The sequence below is a fragment of the Amphibalanus amphitrite genome, unplaced genomic scaffold (genome assembly GCF_019059575.1).
Source record: "Amphibalanus amphitrite isolate SeventyFive unplaced genomic scaffold, NRLGWU_Aamphi_draft 000685F_arrow, whole genome shotgun sequence".
NCBI classification, from domain to species: domain Eukaryota; kingdom Metazoa; phylum Arthropoda; class Thecostraca; order Balanomorpha; family Balanidae; genus Amphibalanus; species Amphibalanus amphitrite.
The window spans coordinates 337,251-353,753 of NW_024882179.1; positions in this window are offsets into that span (position 1 = coordinate 337,251).

Sequence of the window (16,503 nt, forward strand, 5' to 3'; positions counted from 1 at the left end):
CACTGCAGCTGCACCACTGACCGCTGCACCGCTGCAGCTGCACCGCTGACCGCTGCACCGCTGCAGCTGCACCACTGACCGCTGCACCGCTGCAGCGGTGGTGCAGCACTCTCACCGCTAACCGCTTATATCTGACTCATTCCCTGTGACCAGTGACCTGTGACCTGTGACCTGTGACCTGTGACCTGTGACCTGTGACCTGTGACCAGTGACCTGTGACCGGTGACCTGTGACCTGTGTCCCCTGACCTGTGACCTATGACCGGTGACCTGTGACCTATTACCAGTGACCTGTGACCAGTGACCTGTGACCTGTGTCCCCTGACCTGTGACCTGTGACCTGTGTCCCCTGACCTGTGACCTGTGACCGGTGACCTGTGACCTGTGACCAGTGACTTGTGACCGGTGACCTGTGACCAGTGACCTGTGTCCCCTGACCGGTGACCTGTGACCGCTGACCTGTGACCGGTGACCTGTGTCCCCTGACCGGTGACCTGTGCCCCCTGGCCTGTGACCTGTGACCTGTGACCTGTGGCGGCGCAGCGGTGGTGCGGCGCCGGCGGCTCGCGGTCCTCGCAGCTCTGCCTGACCGGCCGCTGCCGACGTCTGCTGGCCGAGCGACGGGACAAGGAGCAGCTGGTTCAGCTGAATCGGCCGCCATACGCCGACCTCAGCCTGGAGAAGAACCCCCGCTGCTCCGCCTGTCACACGGCAGTGGACGCCCAACGCTACAGGGTGAGCCGCCGCACCGGATCCCATTGCAACCATACCAGTCCACTGCGCCATGCAGCTCGGCAACACGGGTGGACAATCCCCGTAGGTAGATTGCCGCCGACCAGTGCAGTGGGCACTTCGATAACGCCCAGCGATAACGATTATCGAAGTCGTTATCGACGATAGGGTAGGGTCGGGCAAAGCGCCCAGCCACCCACCCTAACTTTTCAGCCTCAGTATCTCCTTATCTTACAAATTTGAAGAACAACCAGGTAGCTGATCTGCTAGCTCATTACCTTAGCTTTCTTCAAATAAAATTGCGACCTCTCCATTATAAGTCAATAAGACAAAATTGAAATGCGCCTTTTTTGGACGAATGTGGTTCAAAACCCTCTCAAACATTGGTTCATAGGTAAACATAACACACTGAATCGGAAAAATGCACCTGTGACCCTTCTGTGTGCCCCTGAGGTCATCTCAGGTCATGAACGGTCACCAGCAGTTCTTTGGCTATAACTTTTGATAGAGACGTGCTAGAGCGGTGAAAACACGTCAGCTGTGTTCAGCTCGAAGATACGGATCGACTGATACAGTAGCGGCGGAACACCTTCAATTAGGGGGGGGGGGCACTGCCGACTTTTGGTCCCATTCTTTCCATGCAACACCCATAGGGCTAATGTTAAAATGCCAAAATCAAAGGGCGCACGGTGCCCCGGTGCCCTCCCCGTTCCGCTGCCTATGGACTGATATGCAGCATGACCCTTTCCGGTCAGGTCATAACCTTGACCTGAGGTCAAATTTTCAAAATGATCTTTCAAGGCCAACGTATAGTTCATTGGACGCGTTTCGACGAGAGGAACACGATGCTGGCACAATAAATGTCGTCACTGTCTTGAGTCAACAGTAATTGCAGAAAAATGTTTTTAATAGAAACTGTTTTTTTTTTTGCGTTTTTGCCCACTGGAGGCTAGTGACAGTCAGTCACTGGAGGCAGTCATGCATGTCCACAAGTAGGAGCTGCACGCACTAGACATCGAACTGTAAAGGAGATTTGTGGAGAAAAAATCCAGAACGTGTTACGTATGTCAGCGTTCGGTCGCCCCTGACTGCAGTCGCTGCTGGTATGACAATGAGTTGGGATCTCATGGTGGATCTCATGGTCTTAAATGTTCACGTCTTTCCTTGCTTCAAATTTAGGCAATAAGTCGCAGCGTTAATCCTACATACGTGCGGTCTGAGATTCTAAGCACGGCCACCCCGGTCGACCACTGGCTGCAGCCCACTGGTCACTTTGGATCAGTGAGTGAGCTTGTATATATATATATATATATATATATATATATATATATATATATATATATATATATATATATATATATATATATATATATATATATATATATACCTATATTTTTTTGCAAAGAATAAAGATTGTGCCTATCGATCAACGTTTATTTGACCGTTTCGAATTCGCATGAATGCGTATTTTGAGAATAAGATGTCCGTAGCCTGAGCTCGTTTCCTATAGGTATCATGCTAAAAATTCATCAAGATCAAGGTTTTTTATAAAAAAAAACACCGGGCTGCAAATTGCATTAATTGGATTTTATGAAAATCAGCGAAAGCTGGTTCTTATACCTACACATATTTTGCAACACCTAGTAAATTATGCATGAACCTCACGTTGCATTTTAGACTGACACCCCTGTCACTAGCTGACAATGGCACCCCCTTAACCCGCGAGTTGCTGGGGGGGGCGTTTAACGCCCCCACTTTTTTCGCCGGGCCATAGCATAAAAATGGCGCGCCGCAGGCGCGCCGAAATTTGGGTACCTGTAGGGAATTGATTGAAGTTTATTGTGACAAAGTTTCAAAAAAAAAATCGGTCGGAAAATTTTTGAGATATCGAGGTTTTAGTGACGTCATGATTTCTGAGTTTTCGACCAAAAATGGCATATGTTCAAAAAATCATATAAAATCACAGAATAGACATACAGACATGCCGTAAACGCCATTAGACTGCCAATACCATGGACAATCAATTGGCTATCTTCGATTATTGATTATCGTTCTGCATTTTCCAAAATCTTGAACTGAATCTTGGCAATTTCTCGCGACCATGATACATACATTTCATTGAACTTTTTGAGCCAAACACGTACACATACGATAAAATGAATGTCACCATCGGGTTCTACGCCCCAAATTACCCATAAAACATGTGTCGCAGGCTGCGAATATCAGTTTTGATTTTCGGGGATATGTGCCTACCCGGTTGACCTGACCTTGACCCTGACCTATGCTTGACTGACCCCTACATGGAGCTGACACTCTTGTAGGCCTTATATGATGGATTGTGCACCGTTTTGACAACGTTTATGACGAGAGGCGCCCATTGCGAAGCCCTGAAGTCCATGCTATTGAAAGCCCGATTTCAGGTGTTTGACCTGACCTTGACCCGACCTGTGACCTCAAAATTCAACTTTAAAGTACTCATCTGAAGCGTCTCGTCGCGCTCTTTCGTTTGCCGCCTCGTGCGTTTCGCTGCGCCTATTGGTTGTCGAGTTATCGGCTGGGGGCGTTTAACGCCCCCCCCCCCCCCCCCCCAGCAAACGGTGGGTGGCGAAATACCCCAGCAACTGCCGGGTTAAAGGGAGATAATGAGCTTTCTTTTTTCTTAAATAAAAATCACTCGACATCTATACTATTTCTACTGTAGTTTCTATAAAATATGAAAATTTCCTAGCACATTTTCGTATGTGAAAAAGTTTTATTTTTGCAAAAAAGAAGCAGTACTTGCAGTACTTGTAACACCCACCGAAATGCGTTGTCCTTCTCTATAAAAAAGTCGCAGTATATGGCGCTTTTGTTTCAAACAGCGACGCTTGGGTTTTTGTTTATGTTATCGCCTTGTCGTTGCTTGGTTGTAAGGATTCTAATTTGAATTAGAGTTAATTCGGTTTAGAATTAATTAGATTCTAATTCGGGGGTACATAGTGCCTACTCTTCTTTGTTTCCAACATTATTTTGCGCCACAAATGAACGGCATGCGCCAGAAACGCAGCCAAATCTTGCGATTGCGACTACGAAATTCATTATTTTGGCGTCAGAGCCTGAAGCGAAAAATACAAGCATATTTATTTCAAAAAGACTTCAGGTTTGTAGAACGGTGTTATGAGAATTTTGATAACAGTACTGCATAAGTTTTTCAGTGATGCCGCAAAAGTGTTGTATCTATCTTCTTTTATTGTGCAGTCGGCGGGACCGATTCAAAATTGAGTCGTTGCTACTAAAATAGCAGCATATGGCGTCAGATGATGAACAGGAAAAATAGTTGCGTAAATTTAGACATAAACCACCCCCAAACCATGAATATCTTTTGAAGGCACTATAGACGACCATTAACTAACTAGATGTGATGAAGATCAAATGTAAGGAATACGCTCATTTTACAAAATTACATGCAAGTACCAAAAAGTGATGTAAGTACTTATTCAACGGTCATTTTCAGCGCTCCCCGCTAACGTGACTTCAAGTTGAGATATTTGCGGCAAGGTACCGAATTGAGCAAAATGGTTTTAATTTACATTATAACTTGTTGTGTTTTGTCAGAAAATGGTCCTAACTCAGATTTTGTGGGAAAAGGTCATTATCTCCCTTTAGGGAAAAAGTCACCCCCTCGAGCACCATGCCCCCCCCTTTCGCTGATCTGTGGCTACGCCACTGCTTACAACTCTCCTTACCGAAGTGAGTCAGGAATTCAGGATTGCGCCCATTGGCCATGACAGTGCATTGACACGGAATCGGAGTCGGAGTCGGAGCAGATCGAAAGTTCGGAGTCGGAGTCGAATGTGGAGTCGGAACAATGCTACCATGATTCCGCCTCCCTGGTCATAAAAGGAACCGTTTTAAACGCTTCCAGGTTAAATTCCAAGTAATTTACACGTACAGTATGTCTAAAAAGAATGTACCGTCGCCACTACGTGGCGCTGGTGTCGCGAGCCGGTAGTTGGCTGAATCCGCACCAGACCACACATTCCCAAGCGCTAGGTGACAGCTGCGCAGCGGCCGGTAGTAGCGTAAAGCCCGAACCTTCGTGACACGACCCCGGGGGGGGGGGAGGGAGAGAGGGAGGGGAGCGGGCGGGGCAGCGCGTGCAGGGAGGGGTGCTCCGGCAAGCTGGCAGTTGTCGCGGCCAAAGGTCAAGGGGTCACACACCAAGCGAACGGACGCTGATGTGGGTTCGTAGGGATCGTGAACTTGTGTGTGGTAGGTGCGTCTTGCGATGCACGGGTGATACGCCATGGGTCTAAGCCAAATGATTCAGGGGAGAGCTGAAGAAAAATACCTGGTCAACTACGGCGAATAATGGTGCTGAAAAAATGGAAAGTATGGGTCAATGCAAGCCTTCATGACAATAAACTTTTCTGATGGCGCAAAGGCCAGCATTGAATAACGATATCCGGATCGAAATTAGCAATGGTTTATAATTACATGCCGAAGTAATAGCGCTGCAAAACCCACCTAGTAAATTGTCAGGTCGGATTCATACCGACTTGAATTAAACTATCCTAAATTAAATTGTTATACATATATAAGATCTCTATGCTTTGACCAGCTTCGTGACCTGACGGGCTGTGACCTGACCGTGACCCGAGGTTAACACCTTAACTTGATCTCACCCGAAGAAAAAGTATACCATTCGACACGCCTGAGCTAGACAAACACGATGCTGCTAAAATCGCGGATCTGCGATCATTTTTAGCGAAGTTATTTACCAAAAACCGAACCTGTGCCTTGGGCCACTTAACCTAACCTCAGAAGTCATCGGCTGATCCTAGTCCTTAAAATCGGAGACCAATCGCTGCATTTCGTAACGACGCACACGATCGTTTCTTTCGTGAGGGTCTAGCTCAATAAGGGGCGAATCGGCAAAGGGGGTTGTTCCCTCACTTCCAACCCCCCAACGCCCCCACGGTATTCAGAAAACCTGAAGGTCCGGTGAGGGTTAAAACGTTGCTCTTGAACGAGGAAGAAATGTAAAAGTCAAAGCTCTATAGACGTCCTGTAAAAGTGGCCATAATAAATCAATTGGTTAGAGATAAGATGCTTTTTAAACGACTTCCTCATATAAAATCCGGTGCTGGGACCAATCTTATAAACGCTTTGGAATGGACAGGGCGTCACTGGCTAAACTTTGGGTGCAGAAAACGGCTATTAAATGCAAAATGATTTTCATGCATTTCAGTCAATTGTATATTGACGGTCCCAGTGGCCGAGCTAAAAAAGTTTGGTAGTGTTTTGCATCTTTTACGCCCTAAGAAACTACACCATCTAATGAAGTGGGCGGGCGTATTTGAATGGGAGGGCGCATTATGCGTCAATCGTGTGCTTTCGTTTGTTTTGGACTGTATTTTACCACATCCACTGCTGGTATCACTATTAATATTATCAAATGCCGTGAATACGACAGCATTCCATTTATAAGATTGGGCCAATGGAGTCGCGCCCTGCGAGCTCGGTTTTCCGCTCGGCCGCTACGGGCCGAGGAAGTCGGTCTTCGCCTGAGGGCAGGACGGAGGTCAGCGAGGGAGCGCGGGGTCAGCCAGGTATCACCCAGTGCCGAGCGGATGCCGCTCCCTCCCCTCTCTTCCCCTCTTCTCCCCTCCCCACCTCGGTATAGGTGGGGAGGGACCGAACTGCCAATGACATGCGAGCGGTCAAGGCCGCTCGCGCGGCAGCGACCCTGGCGGCCGGGTGCCGCAACTGGGATTCAGCCAAGTTACCGATTCGCCTCCTGTGGGAGAGCCAAACCAGGGGACATACTTTTTAGACATACTGTACATCTGTTAGAAAAAAGATGAACATCTGTTTGATAAAATGAAATGAATACTACGGTTGGTAGATATTTTTACCAGGTTTGCGTCGACTTGGCTATCGCCTATCTCAGCTGAATTTGTCGGTGTAAAGCTGGGATGGCCGCTTAACCCTATTCCTGGCGGGCTCCGCCGGGACAAGAAACTGGCGGGGGGGGGCCGATTCGGCCCCCCCTTCAGATCTCAAAAACTACACATCGCAGCGACAAACGGTAAACGGCATCGGATACGCACGGTCAAGATCTACAATTTTTACTAAGGTCATTTTCAGGTCAGGTCAAAGATGACGTCACAGGAGTCGAAAAAGTCAAAATGGCGGCGCTAGATATGGAGAGTTTTTCTCGAATAACGTTCGAATTAGTCAAGATAGGAACAAACTAAGGGCATCATCGTGATCCTCTCGTCAATCCGCATCGAATGATATATATGTTGACCTCGAAAGGTCAAGGTCAAAGGTTGACCTCAGGTCACGTGACCTCGAGGTCATCATGTATATCATTCGATGCGTCTTGACGAGCTGAACACAATGAGACCATCCACGCGTCTGTATCTTGTTCCTGTACGGAGTTATTGGCCAAAAACCTTTGGTGACCTTTGATGACGTCACATGACCTCACAGCTGCCCAACAGCAAAACAGACCTCAAGGTAGTGAAGGTTGATCGTATATGAAGTCATGTATGGTATATGGGGCCATTCCGACCCGTTTTAGTGGTAAAAACAGGGAGTTGATTTTTCCCCCATTGACTTATAATGGGGAGGTCGCGAAACTGACCTGACCTTAGGTCACCGATATCAACATTCCGAGATATACAAATTGCACATACTGGTACCCTAACTAAAGCCTGAAGAGAAGAAATTGATCGGTCAAAAACTCTAGCTCTGGCGTGATTGCAAACTTTTCTGAGGTAGGGTCACCAAACCGCCTCTGGTGACCTGACCTGAGGTCAGATCAACTCAAAATTTTCAGACATGTTGCGTAGAAGCCTTTTAGGAAAAGTCAGAAAATTTGAGCTTCCTAGCTCAACGCGTTTGGGAGAAATAACCAAAAAACCTAAGGGGGGGCTCCTGAGGCCCCCCCGCCAGGAATAGGGTTAAAGGGGTTCCTCATAAGAAGGTAACACAATGGCTCCGGGACTATCTCAGTCACCGACTGCCGCGCATCACTGACCACGCATTTAACGAGGCTCTCTTTCTTTTTCTTGCAGCGAGCGGGTATAGGTTAGGTACCTATATACCAGTTCACTCTAAGACTTGTAGACCCGGATAAAGTCCTGTATGGGCTGCCGGCAGATGGGGCAGGCGTCCCTCCTGCCGCGCAGCAGCCGCGCGCACCGGCAGCACGTGCACAGGTGGTGGCACGGCGCCATGACGCAGTCGCGCGGCGCGTCCATACAGACGGCGCAGTCGTGCGCGCCGCCGCCGGCCGGCGCCACGTCGGCCGCCGACACCATGTTGCCGACGAAGGCCAGCTGGGGCGCGTAGCGGGTCTCGGCGCGTAGCGGGTCGCGTTGCGGAGCACGCGGGTAACCCTAGGAAGCGCCAACAAAGGAAGCGCTCAAAGGAAGCGCCAACACATAGCTTGTCAACCATTTACCTGTACTGAGCTACCATCAACCGGTCCACAGGAGACAGGGCACAAAAATACAGCACAAACTATGACAAAAAACAAAACGGATCAATTTGTTACTAAAAATGTGTCAAAAACATGTGCTACAGCCTACAGTGCAGCACATCCATGGCATTAGTCTCGACACGGGTCAGAGGTCATCCGCCGGAGGGTGTTTGGGCGTTTGGGCCGTGTGGGCTGGGGCCTGCGGAGTGGGGAGCGCCTGGACCTGTCTGGAAACAAGTTCTACAGCGCTGTGGCAGTCGAGAATATTGTGAGAAAAGAGAGAGAGAAAGAGAGAGAGGAGAGAGAGGGAGAGAGGGAGGGAAGAGCGAGAGAGGGAGAGAGAGAGGGGGAGAGAGAAGGAGAAAGGGAGAGAGATAGAGGGAGAGAGAGAGAGAGAGAGAGAGAGAGAGGGAGGGAGGGAGAGAGAGAGAGAGAGAGAGAGAGAGAGAGAGAGAGAGAGAGAGAGAGAGAGAGAGAGAGAGAGAGAGAGAGAGAGAGAGAGAGAGAGAGAGAGAGAGAGAAGAAAGACTGGAGGGAAGGGTTAATTAAGGACGGGAGGAAAGAAAACAGAGACAGAAAAGGAACACCAGGCAGGGTAAAATGAGAGAGAGAGGGTAATGGGTAAATCAGTGAGGGGGAGCGAGAGAGAAAATATTTAAATGTGTCAGCTTGTTTCGTATGTAGGGGAAGTTGGGGGAACGCCGAATACTTTTTTTCTGACGCCCGTAGCACGCAAGGTAGACAACATAAGCTATTCTTGTTGGCGTCATTCGAGAGGCCAGTCTTTTGTCTTTCAAACATACCAGGCGCATTTGATGAATTCGCATACCGTTAAGCGCAAAAACTAAAAATATCAAAGAACTGACTTTTTCGGCGTTGCCCCGGACTGCGGGGAAAGCCGAAAATGGGATAAATGATCTACGAGGAATGCTGACATTGATGTTTTGCCAATTTATCTCAAACTTTATCCAAAATTCATCAAAGCTGACACGCGTTTTAAGAGCTTGAGGACGCTTGGTGCACACTGGAAGTTATAATTGTGTGATATAATAAAAAATGCTAGGTAAATCATTCCTTATAGGTAACAGGCCGTTGTGCCGGCTGAAAGTGTAATTTGTTTGACTAAAAATACGCGTTGCTATTCTACAGCAGTAAAGTCCACGTAGCGTGCTTTAACGTGCGTAATTGCACGTTTTCGGCATTACCCCAGCCAGCCATACTTTCATTTGCAGGCCCATAACTTTTAAACGTGCTGTATAAATTTCAAATAGGCAGCACACTTGTGCAAAGACATGCTGAAGATTACTTGACCGAATTGGCCAGACAAACGGTAGCATAATGAGTAAGAAATGCAGCTTCAAAGGCGCATGTAGTACAAGGGAAACGTACCTTGAAAACGCTTTTGGCGCCCTCACAGCCGAAGTATTCCAAATGACAACTCGTAACAAACATGCGATAATTGTAGTCACTTAAGCTTCAGAGCATCCAGAGACGTGGCATCCATGTCGTACGGTTTTATAAATATCTCGAATTTCGGCTTTGCCCCAACTCCGGCATTGCCCCAACTTCCCCTAAAATGTAAATTTACTTTCCATCATTTCAGCTTCGGATTGGAAGTTAAATCTTAGCATCCTTATGATAAACAAACGCTGACGGGATGGGGACGTTTTTATGGTCGTCGTTGGCAGCTCGGCACTAATGGGGATGATGTTGAGGGTTTCGCAAATATTTCATAAAAGAGATGCTATTTTTTGCATCACCTAGTAAACATTTTTTTTACGTTTGCTATGAAAATGTTGGGCCCAGTTCCTTCAAGATCAGCTCCACGACTCCACAGCTTACAACAGGAGCTAGCTAACATAACAATTCACCCGAGCCGTGTTGATGGCATGAACTTTCCGTCGAGTGCTGAGGGGGGGGGGGGTGTTTCACGCCCCTCCGTCTAACTCAGCTCCTGGGCCACGTTGCGACACGCGGTAAGCGGCAATCGAAAGAGCGTCAAAAATAAGAAGGAAAACACTCGGTCATTTTAAGGTCAGGGCAAAGGTCAGGTCACCAGAGTTCATCAAAGGTCAAATTTTGTCGATTTCAACGATTTTAAACACCCGACGACTAACTCTGGAACCAATAGAGCTGCAGCGCCGTTGAAAAGCGCATTCGATAGCTCTTTTAACGCTCTTTCGCCAACATATCCTCAAATTTGACCTCAGATCAACGGTTTAGCCCCCAGAGGGCACCGCTCTGATTAACTTCAAATTTGACCTCAGATCAACGGTTTAGCCCCCGTGTTTTCACCGCTCTAGCACGTCTCTGTCAAATCAAAAGTTATAGTAAAAAAACTGCTGAAGACCTTTCATGACCTGAGATGACCTCAGGGGCACACAGAGGGGGCACAGGTGCAATTTCCCGATTCAGAGTGTCATGTTTACATATGAACCGATGTTTGAGAGGGTGTAGAACGACATTCGGCCAAAAGAGGCTCATTTCAGTTTTCTCCCATTGATTTATATGGAGCAGTCGTAAAATTGAACTGACCTTCGGTCACAACTCACAGATATAGAAAAAAATCAGAGATATCCATTTTATACATACTGTTACCCTAAGCAAGTACTGAAAGTTTCAAAGTGATCGCTCAGTCGGTGTAGCCACAGCGAGCTTTCTAACTTTTTCTGAGGTAAGGTCACTTCACGTTACCTGGTGACCTGACCTTGAATGACCGGGATCTGAAATTTTCATAGCATGTGCGAAAAAGATGCCGGAGCGGGTGTATCTAAAACAGCGGCGCTACGCGTCGCCGCTTTTTTTTTTAGATATTCGCGAAAAACCTAGGGGGGCGTAAAAACGCCTCCCCCAGGACGGCGCGGATCAAACGGCCCCTGAGACCTCGGGATGGTGCCCCTGAGACCTTGGGATGGTGCCCCTGAGACTTCGAGATGGTGCCCCCTCAGACCCGGGGAGAGTGCTCCTTCAGACCTCGGATTTCGGAAAGTGCTCCTGAAAACTTGGAATGGTGCCCCCGGAGACTTCGAGATGGTGCCCCCAGACCTCGCGATGGTGCCGCCGGAGTCCTCGGAATGGTGCCCCGGACCCTCAAGATGGTGCCCTCTCCGACCTTAGGATGGTGCTCGCGGAGAACTCGAGATAGTGCCAGCTGAGAACTCGAGATGGTGCCCCGCGGACCTCGGGATGGAAATAAATGGACAATATTAAACTAAAAACTAAAAAACTAAACTTAACTAAAAAACCCGAGGCGAGGGACAGAAATGGGCCTCCGGGAGACCCCGAAAACGGTACCCTATTCCGATAGACCTGGATGGTGCCCCCTTAGGAGACCTCTGGGTTAAAGCTCCCGTCGGTGACCTCCGTGATTAATTAAAAAAACAACAACTCCGTGATGGGCCCCGGGAGACCCAAAGGGGGGGGGGGAGAATGGCCCCCATGCCCCCCTCTGGATCCGCCACTGAAATGATCTGACCCAAGACCTTACCTAAAAACGACCAAAGCCTTCCTTTATTGTCCGAAAACCGCTGACAGTTGATAGCTCAATGACACTAGAGCCGTGCATAAGGAGGCGTGAAAACACTCTCCTCATCTCGATCTATTACGAGAGGACCATGTCAGGGCGTGAGAAAGGTGTTCTCAAAATAGATGACACTGTATGAATGAGTAAATAATTCGCGCCCCGTTGGGCTATTGGCGGACCCTACCACCTGATGGGGTGGTGCAGCCGTTTCGTCCTCCACCTGAGATCTCAGAAAGTTACCGACCGATTTTGAAAATTCGAAGAACGTTCGATAGCCCCACCAGGGAACTACCTTGTTACCAGGTTTCGTTGACCTAGGTGCAACCCATGATGTCACAGGTCAGGTCAAATGTTGTATTTTTTCACCGATTTAGTCTAAGGAACTGCATTACAGTCAGTTAACACATCAAATAAAAGGCATGTTATCGAAAAAATTGATGGAGCGTGGTTGCCCAATGCATATGTTGCCTAAAGAGGTCACTGATGCCAGGTCAGGTCACAGAGGTCAGGTCACTAAGGGTCACAATATGAACCCAACTATGCTAATTGCTAGGGTCACGTGATACATGTTTTACGGTCAATTTTACATTTAAAATTCAATGGTGTGCGGCTAGACGGCCATTGGGGCCGGTTTAGATTGCGTTCTGGTGGAGGTCAGGTCAAGGTCAGGTCAAAAAAGGTTAAATTTCAGAGTTTATATTTTGCATAAAAGGGGTATCTATTCGATGCAGCTCATCACGGGAAATCCAATGGTGGTCTTTGGCTTGCTCTGTGTGTTCTGTGACGGCTAGAAATTGAGTTTGAAAATTTTACGTAATACATTTTGAGTAGTGTTTTTTTGCCATAACTTTGCTAAAAATGGAGCTATCGAGTTTAAGTTTGGCATATCGAGCAGATAGTTCTATAACATATATTCCAGCTTTAATTTTGAATGTTGTTGGTATTTTCGGGGTGTTATACTTCTATAGTTTTGATGGTCGAATTAAATTTTTGTTTAGAAATCAGAGTTAGCAGTTTTGTGGTGCTGTTTATTTTACATCTTTTTTATCTGGAATATTTTTTGTTATCTTCAAAACTGTAAGCGTGACAGCTCTTCCCGCTAAACCTTTTATTGGGTCGAAAATGACAGAACATGATGTCACTCTGACGTCATTTGTGACTAACCTTTTATAAGAGCTCTGGAAAAATTTGGTCACAAGGTGTAAAAATGATGCCCGGAGGGGTCTTGAAAGTTTGGTGGCGACCTACGCTATACTTTAGGAGATATCGACTGAAAAGGAGAGGGGGCTGTTTCGCGCCCCCTCCCAACAAGCCTCGAGCCCCAACGGGGCTCGAGGCTTTCAGTTGTTGCTCTCACATAACTCTTGGTTATATTACAACGTAGTGGAATTGCAAGTGGCAATATAAGTTTCCTGCCAGCGCCGGACCCGAGTTTAAACATGCAGGCTGAATTTTAACATTTGACTTTAAAAATTTTACCGTTGAGCTTTTTAGAAGTTGTATGAACTGTTCAGCTCCTTTTTTGGTCCATCACAGCGGGCTTGTGTGTCATTTGTCAATCAAAATCGAAATAAAAACTTTTTATTGGGTCTGGTTATCTCGCCAAATTCTTAACTGAATCGTTTAGTAGCTTTTGATTAGGCACTGCCCACGTTGTCTGTCAAACTTTTTGTGTCAACGAGAAGAGGCTGCTGACATCGTTTGTCGCGTTAGATAATACCAATCCACGTCCCAGTGCGGCTGCTCGATCGCACTTTCCCTGGCCCACCTCTCCCACCAGGCTAGGTTTTGCCCGGCACAGCCCGCACAGCCGTCGCCTCAGTGCCTCGGGCGGTGACCCGTTCAAAGGGGCTCACAATTCGTATGGTGCCGTGGCTCTCAAACCAACACAGAACGGTGAAACGCACAGGCTAACCTTCCATATAAGGCGAACGGCTGATTCTGGCGCCGGGGCTTCATTCATGCTAAGGCGCCCAATCACAGCGCCGCATTTCAGTTAGTGTCGGGCGCAAAAGCTGCTATGCTCCGCTCCTCCATCACGTGACCCTGCCCTCACGTGGCCTCAGTCACGTGGTGTTTCCACTTCTTGGCGCATGGCGGCGCTAGTCTTGCAAGGGCGGTGGTAGCTTGCTCCCCCGCCGTCCGGGGGTGATGGGTAGCAAGTGCTGGTGACTGTACAAGGCCCATTTTCAAATGAAGGGAACGAATTTCTTTAACACCAAGAGGCCGCGGGGGTTGCAACCTAGATAGATAGTGGTTTCTGAACCTCGCCGCAAACTTGGCTATCTCAACTCAAACCCCATGTTAAAGGTGGGATAGTCCCTTTAAGGGGGCGGGGGGCACTGCCGACTTTTGGTCCCACTCTTTCCATGCAACACCCATAGGGCTAATGTTAAAATGCCAAAATCAAAGGGGGCACGGTGCCCCGGTGCCCTCCCCGTTCCGCCGCCTATGGACTGATATGCAGCATGACCCTTTCCGGTCAGGTCATGACCTTGACCTGAGGTCAACTTTTTTCAAAATGACCTTTCAAGGTCAACGTTTAGTTCATTCGACGCGTTTCGACGAGAGGAACACGATGCTGGCACAATAAATGTTATCACTGTCTTGAGTCAAAAGTCATTGCAGAAAATGTTTTTAATAAAAACTGCTATTTTTGGTGTTTTTGCCCTCTGGAGGCTAGTGGCAGTCAGTCACTGGAGGCAGTCATGTATGTACAGTCTGTCTTAAAAGTACCGCGCAAAGTGACGGTGGATCCATTATGCCTGACCGAGGAAGGGCCTACTAAATTTGAGTCACCGAAGCAATTCACATCCTCGTCCATTCCCTAGGTCAATTGGTTCGGTAACTTTCAAATTATAGCAGGCCCTACCTCAGTCAGGCTTGATGGATCCACCGTCACTTTGCGCGGTACTTTTAAGACAGACTGTACACAAGTAGGAGCTGCACGCACTAGACATCGAATTGTAAAGGAGATTTGTGGAGAAAAATAATCCAGAGACCAGAACGCATGTTAGTGTTCGGTCGCCTCTGACTGCAGTCGCTGCTGGTATGACAATGAGTATTGAGTTGGGATTTCATGGTGGATCTCATGGTCTTAAATGTTCACGTCTTTCCTTGATTCCAATTTAGGCAATGAGTCGCAGCGTTAATCCTACATAGGGGAAGTTGGGGGAACGCCGAATACTTTTTTTCTGACGCCCGTAGCACGCAAGGTAGACAACATAAGCTATTCTTGTTGGCGTCATTCGAGAGGCCAGTCTTTTGCCTTTCAAACATACCAGGCGCATTTGATGAATTCGCATACCGTTAAGCGCACAAACTAAAAATATCAAAGAAGTGATTTTTTCGGCGCTGCCCCGGACTGCGGGGAAAGCCGAAAATGGGAGAAATGATCTACGGGGAATGCCGACATTGATGTTTTGCCACTTTATCTCAAACTTTATTCAGAATTTATCAAAGCTGACACGCGTTTTAACCCTATTAGTGGCAACTGGCAGGGGGGGTTGTTTTTATCCACCCCTCAGGTTTTTCGGGAATATCTCCGAAACCGCTGAAGCTACGATGCTGAAATTTTCTGACTTTTCCTAAAACTAAATTGGGCTTATTCCCTGAAAATTTCAAGTTCATACCTTTACCAGGGGCGGCTCCAGAGCACTGGGAATTGGGGGTCCTATTCGTGAAGCGAGTCATTTGGGCGAAGATCACGATGCTGCACCAGTTTTACGAACAGTGAATGAAAGGTATCATGTGATAACATATACAGTTATTGTGCATCCTCTTTTGACACGTTTTTGCTATAATAGGCGGATCCAGGCGTCCAAAAAGGGGGGTTATGTTTTACCTCCCAACATAGGTGCCCTGACACCGCCTATGCATGACCAATACAATTGTAGTCGTTCTCTCATAAGAAAATTGTAACATAACAAGACCATTACCACCCTTTTTAGAAACAGTACCAACAAAAACCTTATTTACTATACTTTTTGTGTACCCCCAATCTCAATGATCTGTATCCGCCTATGATTTTTGAAAATGCATATTTTTAGGATCCATGTGAATTCCTGGTTCATTCTCTATCGATCGGCAAAAGTTGCGTTAGGATTGGTTCAGAAACCTGGCCGTGATAAACAGTCTAAAATGTATCTGCAATTTGCCCGTTTTTACCCCCCTCTACCCCCCCTGTTGACATTTTTTAATTTTTATTTTTTAGAAATGTAGATCACGTTGAGCAAAATCGAATGCCGTTTGAATTTTGAAAATCGGCCCGTTAGATCTCGAGATATCAAGGGGGGGTCGTAAACAGCCCCCCCCCTGCCACTAATAGGGGTATACCAGGAGCCTGCCACTAATAGGGTTAAGAGCTTGAGGACGCTTGGTGCACACTGGAAGTTATAATTGTGTGATATAATAAGAAAATGCCAGGTAAATAATTCCTTATAGGTAACAGGCCGTTGTGTCGGTGAGTAATAATGAGTAAGAAATGCAGCTTCAAAGGCGCATGTAGTACAAGGAACGCGTACCTTGAAAACGCTCTTGGCGCCCTCACAGCCGAAGTATTCCGAATGACGACTCGTAACAAACATGCGATAATTGAAGTCACTTAAGCTTCAGAGCATCACTGACAGGTGTCATCCATGTCTTACGGTTTTCGAAATATCTCGAATTTCGGCTTTGCCCCAACTCTGGCATTGCCCCAACTTCCCTTACGTGCGGTCTGAGATTCTAAGCACGGCCACCCCGGTCGACCACAGGCTGCAGCCCACTGGTCACTTTGG